This window comes from Chiloscyllium plagiosum, unplaced genomic scaffold (assembly GCF_037043375.1).
Source record: "Chiloscyllium plagiosum isolate Xiang-an unplaced genomic scaffold, Cpla_swu_hap1 HiC_scaffold_7, whole genome shotgun sequence".
Classification (NCBI taxonomy): Eukaryota; Metazoa; Chordata; class Chondrichthyes; order Orectolobiformes; family Hemiscylliidae; genus Chiloscyllium; species Chiloscyllium plagiosum.
In genome coordinates, this window is record NW_028270145.1 from 102,665,256 (window position 1) to 102,681,504 (window position 16,249).

A 16,249-nucleotide genomic window follows, 5' to 3' on the forward strand; every position below is an offset into this window, starting at 1 on the left:
TGGCTGGGTCAGTTGACTCAGTTGATTTGTAAGCCAACTGTGTGGGTTTAATTCCCACACTGGCTGAAGGTACCACAAAAGATTCTGCTTTTCACTCTGTCCCCTAACCTGAGGTGTGGTGATCCTCAGGTTAAACCACCACCATCCATCTGTCTGTAATGGGAAAGCAGCCCTTTGGTCTGGCAACTTTACCCATCCAAGGCAGGAGGGCTTTCCTTGGGATTCCCCCATCTACTCTTGCCTTGAAACCCCCAGTTATGGAAAAGCAAAAGAAACTTGGGAAGGAACACTTGAATGTGAAGCATTCCATTTTCCTTTGTCCCTGTAAGTGGTAATGAGCAGTCATTTGTTCAAGGTGACTTGTGAATAATAGACAATAGACAATAGGTGCAGGAGTAGGCCATTCAGCCCTTCGAGCCTGCACCGCCATTCAATATAATCATGGCTGATAATTCCTAATCAGTATCCTGTTCCTGCCTTATCTCCATAACCCTTGATTCCACTATCTTTGAGAGCTCTATCCAACTCCTTCTTAAATGAATCCAGAGAGTGGGCCTCCACTGCCCTCTGGGGCAGAGCATTCCACACAGCCACCACTCTCTGGGTGAAGAAGTTTCTCCTGAGCTCTGTCCTAAATGGTCTACCCCATATTTTTAAGCTGTGTCCTCTGGTTCGGCACTCACCCATCAGTGGAAATATGTTTCCTACTGCTAGAGTGTCCAATCCTTTCATAATCTTATACGTCTCAATCAGATCCCCTCTCAATCTTCGAAACTCAAGGGTATACAAGCCCAGTCGCTTCAGTCTTTCAGTGTAAGGTAATCCTGCCATTCCAGGAATTGACCTCGTGAACCTACGCTGCACTCCCTCAATAGCCAGAATGTCTTTTCTCAAATTTGGAGACCAGAACTGCACACAGTACTCCAGGTGTGGTCTCACCAGGGCCCTGTACAGCTGCAGAAGCACCTCTTTGCTTCTATACTCAATTCCTCTTGTTGTGAAGGCCAGCATGCTATTAGCCTTCTTCACTACCTGCTGTACCTGCATGCTTGCCTTCATTGGTGTACAAGAACACCCAGATCTCTCTGTACTGCCCCTTTACATAAATTGATTCCATTGAGGTAGTAGTCTGCCTTCCTGTTCTTGCTACCAAAGTGGATAACCATACATTTATCCACATTAAACTGCATCTGCCATGCATCTGCCCACTCACCTAACTTGTCCAGGTCACCCTGTAATCTCTTAACATCCTCATCACTTTTCACCCTGCCACCCAGCTTTGTATCATCAGCAAATTTGCTAATGTTATTGCTGATACAATCTTCTATATCATTAACATATATTGTAAAAAGCTGTGGTCCCAGCACGGATCCCTGCGGTACCCCACTGGTCACTGCCTGCCATTCCGAAATGGAGCCGTTTATCACTACCCTTTGCTTCCTATTAGCCAACCAATTTTCAATCCAATCTAGTACTTTGCCCCCAATACCATGCACCCTAATTTTACTCACTAACCTCCTGTGTGGGACTTTATCAAAAGCTTTCTGAAAGTCCAGGTACACTACATCTACTGGATTTCCCTCGTCCAACTTCATAGTTACATCCTCAAAAAAGTCAAGAAGATTAGTCAAGCATGATTTCCCCTTCATAAATCCATGCTGAGTCTGTCCTATCCTGTTACTACTATCCAGATGTGCAGTAATTTCATCCTTTATAATAGACTCCAGCATCTTTCCCACCACTGAGGTCAGACTAACTGGTCTATAATTACCTGCTTTCTCTCGCCCACCTTTCTTAAAAAGTGGTATAACATTAGCCACCCTCCAATCCTCAGGAACCGACCCCGAATCTATTGAACTCTGGAAAATAATCACCAACGCATCCACGATTTCCCGAGCCACCTCCTTCAGTACCCTGGGATGCAGACCATCAGGCCCCGGAGACTTATCAACCTTCAGACCTAACAGCCTCTCCAACACCAAATCCTGGCAAATATAAATTCCCTTAAGTTCAGGTCCTTCAGCCACTGTTACCTCAGGGAGATTGCTTGTGTCTTCCCAAGTGAACACAGATCTGAAGTACCCATTTAATTCCTCTGCCATTTCTTTGTTCCCCGAAATATATTCCCCTGTTTCTGTCTTCAAGGGCCCAATTTTTGTCCTAACCATTTTTTTGCCTTGCACATACCTAAAAAAGCTTTTACTATCCTCCTTAATATTCTTGGCCAGTTTACCTTCGTACCTCATTTTTCCTCTGCGTATTTCCTTCTTAGTAATCCTCTGTTGCTCTTTAAAAGCTTCCCAGTCCTCAGTTTTCCCACTTATCTTAGCTATGTTATACTTTTTCTCTTTTAACTTTATATGTTTCTTTACTTCCCTCGTCAGCCACGGCCGCCCATGCCTCCTCCTGGGATCTTTCTTCCTTTTAGGAATGAATTGATCCTGCAACTTCTGCATTATACACAGAAATATCCGCCATTGTTCCTCCACGGTCATCCCTGCTAAGATATTGCACCATTGAACTTTGGCCAGCTCCTCCCTCATAGCTCCATAATTCCCTTTATTCAACAGAAGTACTGTCACTTCCGACTGTACCCTCTCCCTCTCAAATTGCAGATTGAAGCTTATTGTATTATGGTCACTACTTCCCAATGGCTCCTTCACTTCGAGGTCTCTGACCAATTCTGGTTCGTTACACAATACCAGATCCAGAATTTCCTTCTCCCTGGTCGGCTCCAGCACCAGCTGCTCTAAGAATCCATCTCTGAGTCACTCCACAAAGTCTCTTTCTTGTGGCCCAATACCATCCTGATTCTCCCAGTCTACCTGCATGTTAAAATCCCCCATAACAACTGTAGTGACATCTTTGCGACAGGCCAATTTCAGCTCCTGATTTAACTTACATCCGACATCCAGACTACTGTTTGGGGGCCTGTAGATGACTCCCAAGAGGGTCTTTTTACCCCTGGTATTTCGAAGCTCTATCCACACTGACTCTACATCTCCTGACTCTAGGTCCCCCCGCGCAAGGGACTGAATATCGTCCCTTACCAACAAGGCCACCCCACCCCCTCTGCCCGTCAGTCTGTCCTTACGATAACACGTGTATCCTTGAATATTCATTTCCCAGGCCCTGTCCATTTGAAGCCACGTCTCAGTTATATGATGAGGTACGCTGATGCTTCTCAGTTACGGAAAGAGATATCTCATGAGGGATTTTCTGGGGCAATATTTCACAGGTGGCAAAGCCTTCACAATGCTTGCCACACGGCAGTCAAGTCAAGACCGCATTTTCGAGCATGTGGAAGATGCATTTAGGCTGAGTGATAAACAAGCACTGAGTAGGCTGGAGAAACTCAGTATGTCTGGCAGCGTCTGTGCAGAGAGAAATGGATTGAACATTTCGAGTCTGGTATGAGATTTTCAGAGCTGAAAGGTATTGGAAAACGTATTTTCATTCGAGCGTCGGAGGCTGAGGAGTGACCTGATCGAAGTATATAAAATTATGAGAGACTTGGATAGGTGGATAATTGGAGCCTTTTTCCCCAGGGCGGACATGTTAGGTTCAATGAGGCAGAGATTTAATGGTGGGAAAGAAAAAGATCAATGGAGATGTGTGAGGCACGTTTTATTATGCAAAATGTGGTAGGTGCCTTAAATGTACTGCCAGCAGAGGTGGTAGATGCACATCCAGTAACAACATTTAAGAAACATATAGACCAATATATAAATATGCAGGCCTTAGAAGCATGCAGATGGGATTAGTTTAAAATGGCATCATGGTTGGCACAGGCATGGTGGGCTGAAGAACCTGTTCCTGTGCTGTACTGCTCCTACGTTCTATTTATTTGTGATAGAGGCAGAGACCAGTGCAACAGAGAAAGGGATAGTTCATGGTGGGAAAAAAAGAGGTGTAAAACGGGTGTGAATTAAGGTGTGAGGGGGGGAGAATTGGTCTGTACCAAATGCAAGGCAAACAAGATACAAACTAGATACAGATGTGGTTAGGGAGAAGTGGGAGAGAATGTAAGAAAAATGGAGAACAGATATAATGTGGTCAGTTTCTGAAGTTATTGATTCAGCATACAGGCCATGAGACTATAAAGTACCTGAGCAGAAAATGAGGTACAAAAGCAGAAATTGTTGGAAAAGCTCAGCAGGTATGGAGAGAAATCAAAGTTAAACATTTCGAGTCAAGTGACCCTTCCCCAGAAAATGAGGTGTTGTTCCTTAAGCTTGTGTTGTGCTTAATTGGAACATTGCAGCAGGTCCAGGACAGGAATATTAGCATGAGAGCAAATTGGTTTATTTAGATAGTGTGTAGGTCAAATAGGGGCGGCACAGTGGCTCAGTGGTTTGCACTGCTGCCTCACAGTGCCAGGAACCCAGGTTTGATTCCAGACTCAGGTAACTGTGTGGAGTTTGTACATTCTCCCTGCATTTGCATGGGTTTCCTCCGACAGTCCAAAGATGTGCAGGATGTACATGTATTGGAAAGGCAAGGACTGATTAGGGATAGTCAACATGGCTTTGTGCGTGGGAAATCATGTCTCACAAACTTGATTGAGTTTTTTGAAGAAGTAACAAAGAAGATTGATGAGAGCAGAGCAGTAGATGTGATCTATGGACTTCAGTAAGGTGTTGGACAAGGTTCCCCACGGGAGACTGATTAGCAAGGTTGGATCTCATGGAATACAGGGAGAACTAGCCATTTGGATATAGAACTGACTCAAAAGTAGAAGACAGAGGGTGGTGGTGGAGGGTTGTTTTTCAGACTGGAGGCCTGTGACCAGTGGAGTTCCACAAGGATCGGTGCTGGGCCCTCTACTTTTTGTAATTTATATAAATGATTTGGATGCGAGCATAAGAGGTGCAGTTAGTAAGTTTGCAGGTGACACCAAAATTGGAGGTGTAGTGGACAGCGAAGAGGGTTACCTCAGATTACAACAGGATCTGGACCAGATGGGCCAATGGGTCAAGAAGTGGCAGATGGAGTTTAATTCAGATAAATGCGAGATGCTGCATTTTGGGAAGGCAAATCTTAGCAGGACTTATACACTTAATGCTAAGGTCCTAGGGAGTGTTGCTGAACAAAGAGACCTTGGAGTGCAGGTTCACAGCTCCTTGAAAGTGGAGTCGCAGGTAGATAGGATAGTGAAGAAGGTGTTTGGTATGCTTTCCTTTATTGTACAGAGTATTGAGTGCAGGAGTTGGGAGGTAATGTACAGGACATTGGTTAGGCCACTGTTGGAATATTCTGGTCTCCTTCCTATCGGAAAGATGTTGTGAAACTTGAAGGGGTTCAGAAAAGATTTCCATGGATGTTGCCAGGGTTGGAGGATCTGAGCTACAGAGAGAGGCTGAACATGCTGGGGCTGTTTTCCTGAGCGTCGGAGGCTGGTGGGTGACCTTATAGAGGTTTACAAAATTATGAGGGGCATGGATAGGGTAAATAGAAAAAGTCTTTTCCCTGGGGTCAGGAGTCCAGAACTAGAGGGCATAGGTTTAAGGTGAGAGGGGAAAGATATAAGAGAGACCTACGGGGCAACGTTTTCACGCAGAGGGTGGCACGTGTATGGAATGAGCTGCCAGAGGATGTGGTGGAGGCTGGTACAATTGCAACATTTAAGAGGCATTTGGATGGGTATATGAATAGGAAGGGTTTGGAGGGATATTGGCCAGTTGCTGGCAGGTGGGACTAGATAAGGTTGGGATATCTGGTCGGCATGGATGGGTTGGACCGAAGAGTCTGTTTCCATGTTGTACATCTCTATGACTCTATGACTCTATGTGCACATCAAGTGGATTGGCAATACAAAATTGCTCATTGCATCCAGGGATGTGCAGATTAGGTGAAATGGCTATGGCCAATGTAGAGGGAATGGTGTGGGTGAAATGCTTTTTGGAGGGTCGGTGTGGCCTTGTTGCGCCAAATGTCCAGCTTCCACACTGTAGGGATTCTGTGATTGTATTCCTCTTTACTCAAAGGGTGATTTTGAGCAGTGGTTCCCAATCTTTTCAGGCACACTTCTATAAGACAAATAATTTAATGTCGCACCCACATTTGCAATTGAATTTATTGATAATAAGTAAGATTTACTTGCATTTCTTGTAGTTACAGCTGTGCTGGAGAGGTTTGCAACATAGTGCATACAACATTCCAAGTTTGAAATGCATTAATGTTTCAAATCCACTGGATAAAAATCTTGTGACTGCAGCGCAGAGTTTTGAGTTGTAACTTTAGTTTTAAAGAATATTGTTTAAGGCGAAAAAATAATCATTTTACATTGATTTTCATGAACTTTGTGCAAACTTTCACAGCACATTTGGACAGTTCTCACAGTACACCAGTGTGGCACGTCTGTTGAAAACCATGAATTCAGAGTCGCAGTGAGTTGTTGGGAGTAATGTTTCAGATCAAGACATTGGGTTCATTTTAGAAACTGGTAGACACTGTCATGGGAGGTAGAAAGCTTGTTATTTCGGATGGATGACTTAAGGTAGGTTTGAATACTATGGTTGCTATATTTTCTCTTGAGAGGTAAGAATATGTGTAATATTTACAATGTATGAGAAGTTGCCTGAAAAATAAGCTCTTTGCTGTAAGATTGGCCATCCTTTGCAAGCTTGAACATATAGTGTAGGTTGAGACATCAGTGTTGCACTGAGCGATGAATGCTGTACTGTCAGAGGTACTTTCATTCACCTGAAATAATGAATCCATCTGCACCAAGAGATCCATGGTATATTTGCAAAGAAATGTTGTAAATTCAACCCATGAACCAACACCAGAATAGACAGATTTACTGCTATGTCTGCCAAAAAAAAAGTACTGACCACACTTCCAACTAAAGAGGAGAGAACATCTTGTGCTTTCAGATGCCTTGAGGAGGCAAATGCAGTGATCCAAATGCATACTTTTCTCGTTTACACATGTCAGCATATTCGGTCTCACTGTGAAAGATGTGACAGCAAGATGTGAAAGATGTTGAAGACATGTCCTGCTAAGTGAAAAATGTGGCAGTGAGATATTTATTGTGTGCTTAGGATGGCACAGTGGCTTAGTGGTTAGCACTGTTGCCTCATAGCTCCAGGGACCAGGGTTTGATTCTACCTGTGTGGTGGCTGTGTGGAGTTTGCACATTGTCTGCGTGGGTTTCCTCCCACAGTCCAAAGATGTGCAGGTTAAGTGGATTGGTCATGCTAAATTGTTTGTATTGTGCAGGCTATGTGGATTAGCGATGGGAAATGCAGAGTTATAGAGATGAGGTAGGTCTGGGTGGGATGATCTTCGGTGGGGTGGGGTGGACTTGATGGGCCAAATGGCCTGCTTCCGCATTGTAGGGATTCTATGATTCTCTACATGACTGCTAATTTGGTTTGGTTCTCACTGGGTTATATCTGGATTCTGAAGTTCAAAATGCTTGATGTTACATGGTGTAGAGAAAAAAGAATTTGCCTCGGTATTGCGCCTGTCACAGTCTCGGCATGTTCCACAGTTCCTTGCAACCAATGAATTCGATTTGAAATAGTTGCTGTCTTAATGCCAGAGTGCGGTGTGATGAAACAGAGATTGTAGTGGTGCTTTATGTAGCGATGGAAGAGTGAATTAATTCATGAGGTTACGAGAATGGTTCAAATATGAATTTCTTCAGGTCTGTTAGTCACATTTCACTGACTGAGATTGGATGCAAAATGGGCAAAATGCAAAAAGTAAAATAGGAATGATTTTGTCTTTGTTTCATGTTATTTTGCAAGAATTCTTTTTCCTGTACAAATGAATGTACACACAGGTATTGATATAATTATTTTTGTTCTTCAGATAACTTTCAGCCCATAGTGTTTATGGCTCCAAAAGATTCTTAACTTCTTTATAAGTCTCTGATGCAATGTCTTGTGAAAAGTCTTACTGATTTCTGCGTACATTACTCAACTGCCTTACCCATTCTACACATGAAGTTACCTCCTTGAAAAATTCAATTAACATTGCTATACTTTGCCGTGTTAAAGCCATGCTGAGTATCCTTGATTGATCCCTACCACTGGTGTTAGGCTAACTGGCCCTGGTATTTCCCTATCACTCTTATTGAACAATGGTATCACATTTGCTGTCCTCCAGTCCTCTGTCACCCCTCCTACATCTTCCTTCTTGACAGTGAATACAAATGACCATAATTATTGTAAGAATTAATCTATATCTTCTGGCTCCACACATGGTTTTCCACTTTGGCAACCAATAGACCTTACTCACTCCTTGGTTACCCTCTGGCCTTTAATGTACTTACAAAATGCCTTTGAATTTTCTGATATTTGGCTTGCCAGCATTTTTTTTTAATATGTACCCTCTTTGCTCTCCTAATTTATTTTCTCAACAATACTTTCCCATAGGCTCATGAGGCTTCTGTATGCCTCAAGATTATCAACTGTGTTTCCTTACTCAAGTTTGTGCATCCCTTGACACTATCTGGATTTGTTAGTACTACCCTTCACCTTTACAGAAACATTTGAGCCATGCAATCTCACTGTTTCCTTTTTGAATTATTCCCACTGCTTCGATGTACATTTCCTTACCAGTCCATTTTCCTTTATTATGTCAAAATCAGCCGGCACTTGCTAATGATATGAGACAATCACAAAAGTGTTACTGTTCAGGAGGAGGGCATTTGGTCCATTATGACAGCATCAGATCTCCAAATGAGCATTATAATTTTATCATGACTTACTTTACTTCCTGTCCATTTTATCTTATAATATGACTACCTTATTGAATTTTGGTCGCTATCACCAAAATGCTCCCCCACTGACACTCCTACCTCTTACCTGGTGTACATGTATATAATATGATTTGCCTGGGTTACCATGCAAAAGAATACTTTTCACTGTGTCTCTGTACATTTCACAATAATAAATCAAATCAAATCAAATCAAATTAAAGTTCGATCCAAAGCCATTCCCCCTCTTGTTTCAATGTGCTATCTTTAGTAACTCACCTGGATGCATAGTAAGGATTCTGCCCCCTCTAAGCCTTTCTCTGTCTCTGAGCAAATGTGGCAGAAGTGAAAACTCCCTGCTATTATTTCCTATTTATTTTTATAATCCTCTGAGATTTGTCTACATATCTGTCCTCCCTTTCTCTCTCTGACTGTTTGTGGATCTTGAATACATTTCCAACAATGTGATTACCCTTTTTATCGGTATGTTTTGCCCATATGGTGTCAAGTGAGGAGCCATCCTCCTTATTGCAGTCACTGAGTCCTGTTCTGCCATCTACTTTTGTGTCACTACCTTGAAGTATGATGGACTTGGGTTCAGTTGAAGAATTCAAGAGAGCATTACATGATTATTTGAAGAGAAAAGGTGGGCGAAGTACACTAAATTATAAAGTTTAAAATTACACCACACCAGGTTATAGTCCAACAGGTTTATTTGGAAGCACTAGCTTTCAGAGGCTGCTCCTTCATCAGGTGGTTGGACCAGTGCTCTGAAAGCTAGTGTGCTTCCAAATAAACCTGTTGGACTATAACCTGGTGTTGTGTGATTTTTAACTTTGTCCACTCCAGTCTAACACCGGCATCTCCAAGTCATGACGAAATTATAATGCTCACTTGGAGAGTTGGTGCTGTTATAATGGACCAAATGCCCTCCTGCTGCACAGTAACACTTTTGTGATTCTATAATATCTTTCGTGAGCAATAACACTCTCATGTATAGGGTGAGAAATGTATACCCCAGACATCATGAGGGGAAGCATTCAGAAGTTCAGGATCTCCCATACCATTTCTTGCTGTGAATGTTGGAAAAGTTTATCACCAGCAGTACAGTCAATGGGGCAAGTTCTTGAATTAAGATTCCCTCAGTCCACAAGATGATGATCCAGCCAGAGATTCTTTGAAAGAGCAAGCCAGCCTGTTCCCTTCCCCAGCTTTTTCTCAAATTTTAGTTCTGTATCGCTTGCAATTTTAATTTCATTTTCAAACATTTATCCAGTGCCCTTCTCGCAAGTCACTATCAAATTGGCTTCTAGCACCCTTTTGGGCAGTACATTTCAGATTGTAACACTCTGCAGTATTAAAACGATCATGTTCATCATTTACTAATTATTTTAAATCCTCTCATATTTACCCTGTTGTCATCAAATAAATTCATTCTATTCCCTTGCCATCCTTATGAAGATGTGGTGCCTTGGGTTATCTGAGGCTTAAAGGGCTAAACGGTACTAATGGAAAAAAAATATTTAACAGTTTCATCCTCCATGCATGGCTGACAGTGGCACTTTGAACTTCAATGTGTGTAAAAGAAGGTTGGCTGCCAATTATGGACCCTGTTCCCATTAGGGTGAATATATGAAGCATATCATAAAAGTAGCAAGTAGCAGCAATTATATGAAATATCCTTAAATGTCTTTTGCAACAGCGTCTGCTACAAGCCTACTTTGAATAGAATATGTTAAAATGAACTTGATTCCTAACCATTACTATCTCTTCAAAAATCGCCTAATACAGGTCTGGTGATTGGTGCCTTGATTGGTACAATTTTTCGACATTTTTCTCTGCTTCCATCAACGACTAGGGTCAATTTTATGAGACAGCTATATTAACTCCACTTGACTGCATCCTGGCTTTCATTTTTCTGCGATACAATAAATTAGCTGAACTTGAACGTTTTTTTGAAATTGGAACATGCAGAAGAGCTAATCAAAGAAGTTGGCTTGAAGGAGCTACTGAACACAACAGTGTGAGTAAGCTATATTAGCATATTGCAGGAATATCCAGGTTACTGAGAGAAGGCAGTTAAGTGATTTTTGGCTGCTCATGTCAATTCATTTGCACTACGTTGTCAGATTCACCAACATTATCTGTATAGTCTTCAAGTTGTCAGCAATCATCTATTTCAAATAGATCCTACCCTTCAATCAAACGAATGACTCTTTTGAAGAAGAATCATACCAGACTCTAAATGTTGACAATGTTTCTGCCTCCGCAGATGCTGCCAGACCTGTTGAATTTCTTCAGCATTCTCTGTGTTTTTGTCAAATTAAGGAGTCTCAGTTGCAAGCGAGAAGGAGGTCACTGAAGAGCTCAGGAAACTCAGGGATGTCCATATTGTCACCCAGAGTTTGATGATTAAATCAGGGTCAAAATTGACATTGCTGGATAGCTTCCAGCTCCCACAAGTGACTCAAACATCAAACACAAATACCCTAAATTGAGTTAGGCACCAATGAGTGGTGTTGAATTATGCAAGCTGAGGTGAGAGATATCTGTTGGGGTGGAAGCAGCAAAGGTAGTTCGCAATCATGACAGGAACTCCCATTGCCTTGCACAATGGATGAGACAAAAAAATCTGCAGATGCTGGAATCCAAAGTAGACATGCAGGAGGCTGGAATGACAAAAATCTTCCAGCCTTCTACTTTGCACAATAGATGAGTCAGGCTGTTGAGAGCAACAACATCAGCACTCAATGCATTGGTGTTAAGTTGGACTGAGTCTGATCTCTTAGTGAAACCTTTGCTGGTGACTGCTTTCACTTATGAAAGAAAATAACTGCATCACTCCTCAGTGAATGTAACAGCAGCGCATTAAGTTGTGCTACCCTGTTCAGGTTTTAGTGATTTCCCATTTGAAAACCTCATCCTCATCCTCTTTGATCCATTAACAACCTTGTCAAGGAGTTTAATAGACCATTAATTGGAGACAAGCAGTTTTCTGGTTACCTCTTCCGACTGTCTTAGTGATAATTGTTTTGCCTTCCTGAGGCATCGGGATTCAGTGACGCCTTCCAGGCACACAATTTTCAATGTGTGCTCCCTCCTCCCCCTGAAAATGTAACTTCAGCTCTGTGTTACAGCACCAAACCAGATCAGATTCAGTGAAGCACAGATCCAAATTCAATTTTGCCCAGTCTGTCTTAGCATTACAGACTATTATTTAATCTTTTCTTAGACGGGTGTGAAAATTTTTAGAAATAGAATCAGCAATTGTTGCAAAAACTCGTGGGTCGGGCAGCATCTATTGAGAAAAAGCAGAGTTGGTGTTGTGGATCCATTGACCCTCAGAAGGTGCTGCCAGACAACAAGAATCATCCACTCCATTGGCTTTTTGATGCTGTATCATTTAATATAGAATCATAGAGATATACAGCAGGGAAACATCAGGTCCAACTTGTCTGTGCCAACCAGATATCCTAAACTGACCTTGTCGCATTTGCCAGAACTTGGCCCATATCCCTCTAAACCATTCCTATTCAAATACCATCTAGATGTCTTTTGAATGATGTAATTGTGCCAGCCTCCACCAATTCTTCTGGCAGTTCAGTCCATACATGCACCACCTTCTGTATGGAAACGTTGCCCATCTTTCCCCTCTCACCTGAAACCTACGGCCGACTAGTTTTGGACTCCACTACCTTAGGGATAAGAACTTGCTGATTTATCTTATCCATGTTCCTCATAATTGTATAAACTTCTATAAGGTCATCCCTCAGCTTCCAACTCTCCATTAAAAAACAGCCCTAGCTTATTCATTCTTTCCCTAGCGGTCAAATCCTTCAACCCTGACAACATCTTCATAAATCTTTTCTGAGCCGTTTCAAGTCACCCTTCCTATAGCACAGAATCCAGAATTGCACACCGTATTCCAAAACTGGGACAAAGCTAATGTCCAACACAGCTGAAACATGACCTCCCAACTGCTACATTCAATGCTCTAACCAATGAAGGAAAACCTACCAAATGCCTGCTGCACTGTCTACCTGTGATTCCACTTTCAAGGAGCTGTGAACCTGCATTCCAAGGTCTCTTTGTTCAGCAACACTCCCCAGGACCATCCCATTAAGTGTATAAGTACAGGACTGATTTGCTTTTCCAAAATGCAGCGCCTTTCATTTATCTAAATTAAACTGCATCTGCGACTCCTCAGCCCATTGGCCCTTCTGATCAAGATTCCGTTCTACATGAGGTAACCTTCTTTACTATCCACTACACCTCCAGTTTGGATGTCAACTGCGAACTTACTAACCAAACCTCCTATGTTCAAATCCAAATCATTTATATAAGTAACAAAAAGTGGTGGACCCAGCATCGATCCCTGTCGCACACTGCTAATCAAAGGATTCCACCACCACCCTCTGTCTTAATATATTTAAGGGTTTTTTTTAGATTCCCGATAGTGTGGAAAAAGGTCCTTCGGCCCAACCAGTCTGCACCAACCCCCCGAAGAGTAACCCACCCAGACCCATTTCCATCTGACTAATACACCTAACATGATGGGCAATTTAGCATGGCCAATTCACCTGACCTGCACATCTTTGGACTGTGGGAGGAAACGGGGCACCCAGAGGAAACCCACGCAGACACGGGGAGAATGTGCAAACTCCACACAGACAGTCATCTCAGGCTGGAATTGAACCTGGGACCCTGTGAGGCAGCAGTGTTAACCACTGAGCCACCATTACGAGACAAATTTATGGTCTGTCATATAATTGAGAAATATCAGGATGGGTAAAAAGTAAAGTTGTGGGAGAAGACCTTTCATGGTCATATTAAAAGGTTGATCAAACTTAAGGAATAAGGTCTGCATCTGCTCTTGTTTCTTATATTCAGTCACCTCTTGCCTTTTCAAGTTTCACTTCCAAGTGAATTATGAGCAGCTCCCAATTTCCCCCATTCCCCCAACCCAGAATTGTGACTTCTTACACACATTGGAAGTAGATCCACTGCAATTGGCAAATTAGAAACATTACCATCCAAATTTGTGTTGATTATCCTTGAACCTGAGTCCAAGAGTGAAAAGGTAGCAGTTGTAGGCACATAAGCCTCTTCCAGAAATCCCAGGTGGCACAGATGCCAGTCTTCAGTCAATTCTATTCATTCCGTGCAATATTTGACAACATTTGGCATCCACGCATGAATTTGGAATATTTCCCAGGTGTGTCTTGTACATGAAAAACATGACAAGTCCATCCTAGCCAATTGCCACCTCATTAGTCCACTCTCAGTGATCACAAGAGTGATGGGAAATTTCAATCAAGTGGTGTTGGCTCAGCAATAACCTGTTTGCTGATGCTCAGTTTGATTTCTAGTACATCCACTCAGCTGCTGAATTCATTGCAGCCTTGTTCAAATTAAATACACTCCAGAGATTGGGTGAGGGTGACTATTCTTGACATCATGGCAGCATTTGACCAAGTATGGTATCATTTTTATTCTTAAGGTATAGGCACACACACAGTGTTGTTTGACGGAGAAATCTTTTGGATGGCTGGCCAACTGTAGTGCCTGAGGATATGTTCACCACCCAATTAAATTAAGTTATTGGTTCTCCCAAGGCAGAAGTTCTCCAACAATGATACATCAGCAGTCCCAGTGTGCAAACAGGAGTGGCCAGTGTGGGAAAGAAGGATAGTGGGAGCCCCATGATGGAGGTGAACTCTGAAGACATCACTTTTGGAATTTCACCATGAAAAGTTACCAATGAGTTTGCACATTTTCCTGGTTTCTGTGTGGGTTTCCCCGGGTGCTCTGAGTTCCTCTTATATCCTGCATCAAGATGTGCAGACTCAGTGGATTGGCCATGCTAAATTGCCCATAGTATCTCAAGAGATTAGCCATGGGAAATGCAGAGTTGCAGGGCTAGGTCTGGGTGGGATGCTCTTTGGAGGGTCAGTGTGGACTCTATGGGCCAAATAGCCTGCTTCCACACTATAAACATTCTATGATTCTGTGATGGGCAAAGGTGCATCCCTTCCAACTGAATACTGGCCAGCAGCTGTAATCATGGTGGGTGGGCTCCTGCATGGGATCGCGTAATGGCATCCAACTTCCTTCAACTTGTCTTGGTCTTTCAGTGGGAAAATGCATGCTAGCTTTTGCTGAGTAGCCTTGACATAAAGCATTTTGGGTTTGAGCCAGGATCATTGTAGGATAGTGTTGAGGAAAATTGGGCCCTTTGCCCCCATTCCTGCCTCTGCATGTATTTAAAAAAATCCTGCCCAATGTGCAGTAAATTCCCTTCCCACCTTCAGAAACTTCAATTTCATTTCATTCATTCCTTGCAATCACAGTTCACATGACATGTTTCAGAATACTCTTACAGCATATATAGACATGTTATTTCTGAAAGAAATGAATCATATTTGCATTTGACTCAATTAACACTGATTGTTTCCATTGCCCCCCGTGTTTTGAATATTTACTCATTAAACTACACTACTTTGCATAGTTCTCTGCATTCCTGACTGAATGTTAATCATTCATATTAACTAAATGAGTGCAAGCTGAAAAACTTGTATATGTTTAAATTTGTTTATAAGCACACAAACCATTATGACTAATTGAAATATATCACCATATCACATTTGCGTGATGTAAGGGAAATCACTGGTTCTTTTTATCCATTTAAAGGTTTGAAATTTAATGATTGCCAAATGTTGCTTCACTAGGCAAGCATCATTAAATATAGATGCTGATTGTTAACAAAGATTGTTTGATTTCATGCAGAGTGATCAAAAGTGGGATATTGGCAAATTAGTGTGCAACTGTTGTGGGCGGTATATTATAAGAGAAGTGCATTATAGATTGTGCAGCATCTAATAATGGAAGGACAAAGCACCTGAATAAATTACAGGTGGCATTACGGTACATGGAGGCAATGAGAACTGGGAATAAGTAGAGTTTGAGTGTTATTTTAATTGGAGCAAGTATAAAGCTATGGACCCAATGTGTAAAAACTGATCTAAGTTCAAAGTCCAGACTTTCTAAAAGACCATTCGATGCCTCAGACAAAAGGTTAAATTCAAAATTTACTGAGGGCAAGTGAGATGATGAGTGGTAGGCAGGGAAGCATGCCAACTTCTAGTGTAAAAGGTGAATTACAAGGTGTCCAGCTCTCACCACATGTGTCAGTAGTTTGAATATGCCAATTCTCAGACACTCACATGTTTACCAGTAACAGAGCTGGCTTTCCTAGGAGTTGGAAGAAAGAATAGAATGAACTGATAACTGTCTTTTCTGCATGGTTTGTGGGCCAAAGGGAAGATGTGTGGTCCCCCTCGCCAAACCCACCATTCGTTTCAGTTCCCAAGGATAACCTACCCAGATTTAATCTCTCCTATTCCCCCATGCCTCCAATCCCAATTGCTAATCACCTTCCCCAAACTAGAACAGGATAGAATGGAATAGAGTAGATGAACTTTTATTTTCACATGAATTTGAATGAGTGAAATGTTTGTAATATCACCTCTCGGCGTCATG

General features: G+C 42.2%; 1 protein-coding gene across 3 annotated transcripts in view; it reads left to right on the plus strand.

Annotated features, from left to right (window-relative positions):
* LOC122551780 (contactin-associated protein-like 5) overlaps positions 1-16,249 on the plus strand; it is a 1,290,980-nt gene that overhangs the window by 666,577 nt on the left and 608,154 nt on the right. The window lies entirely within an intron of this gene.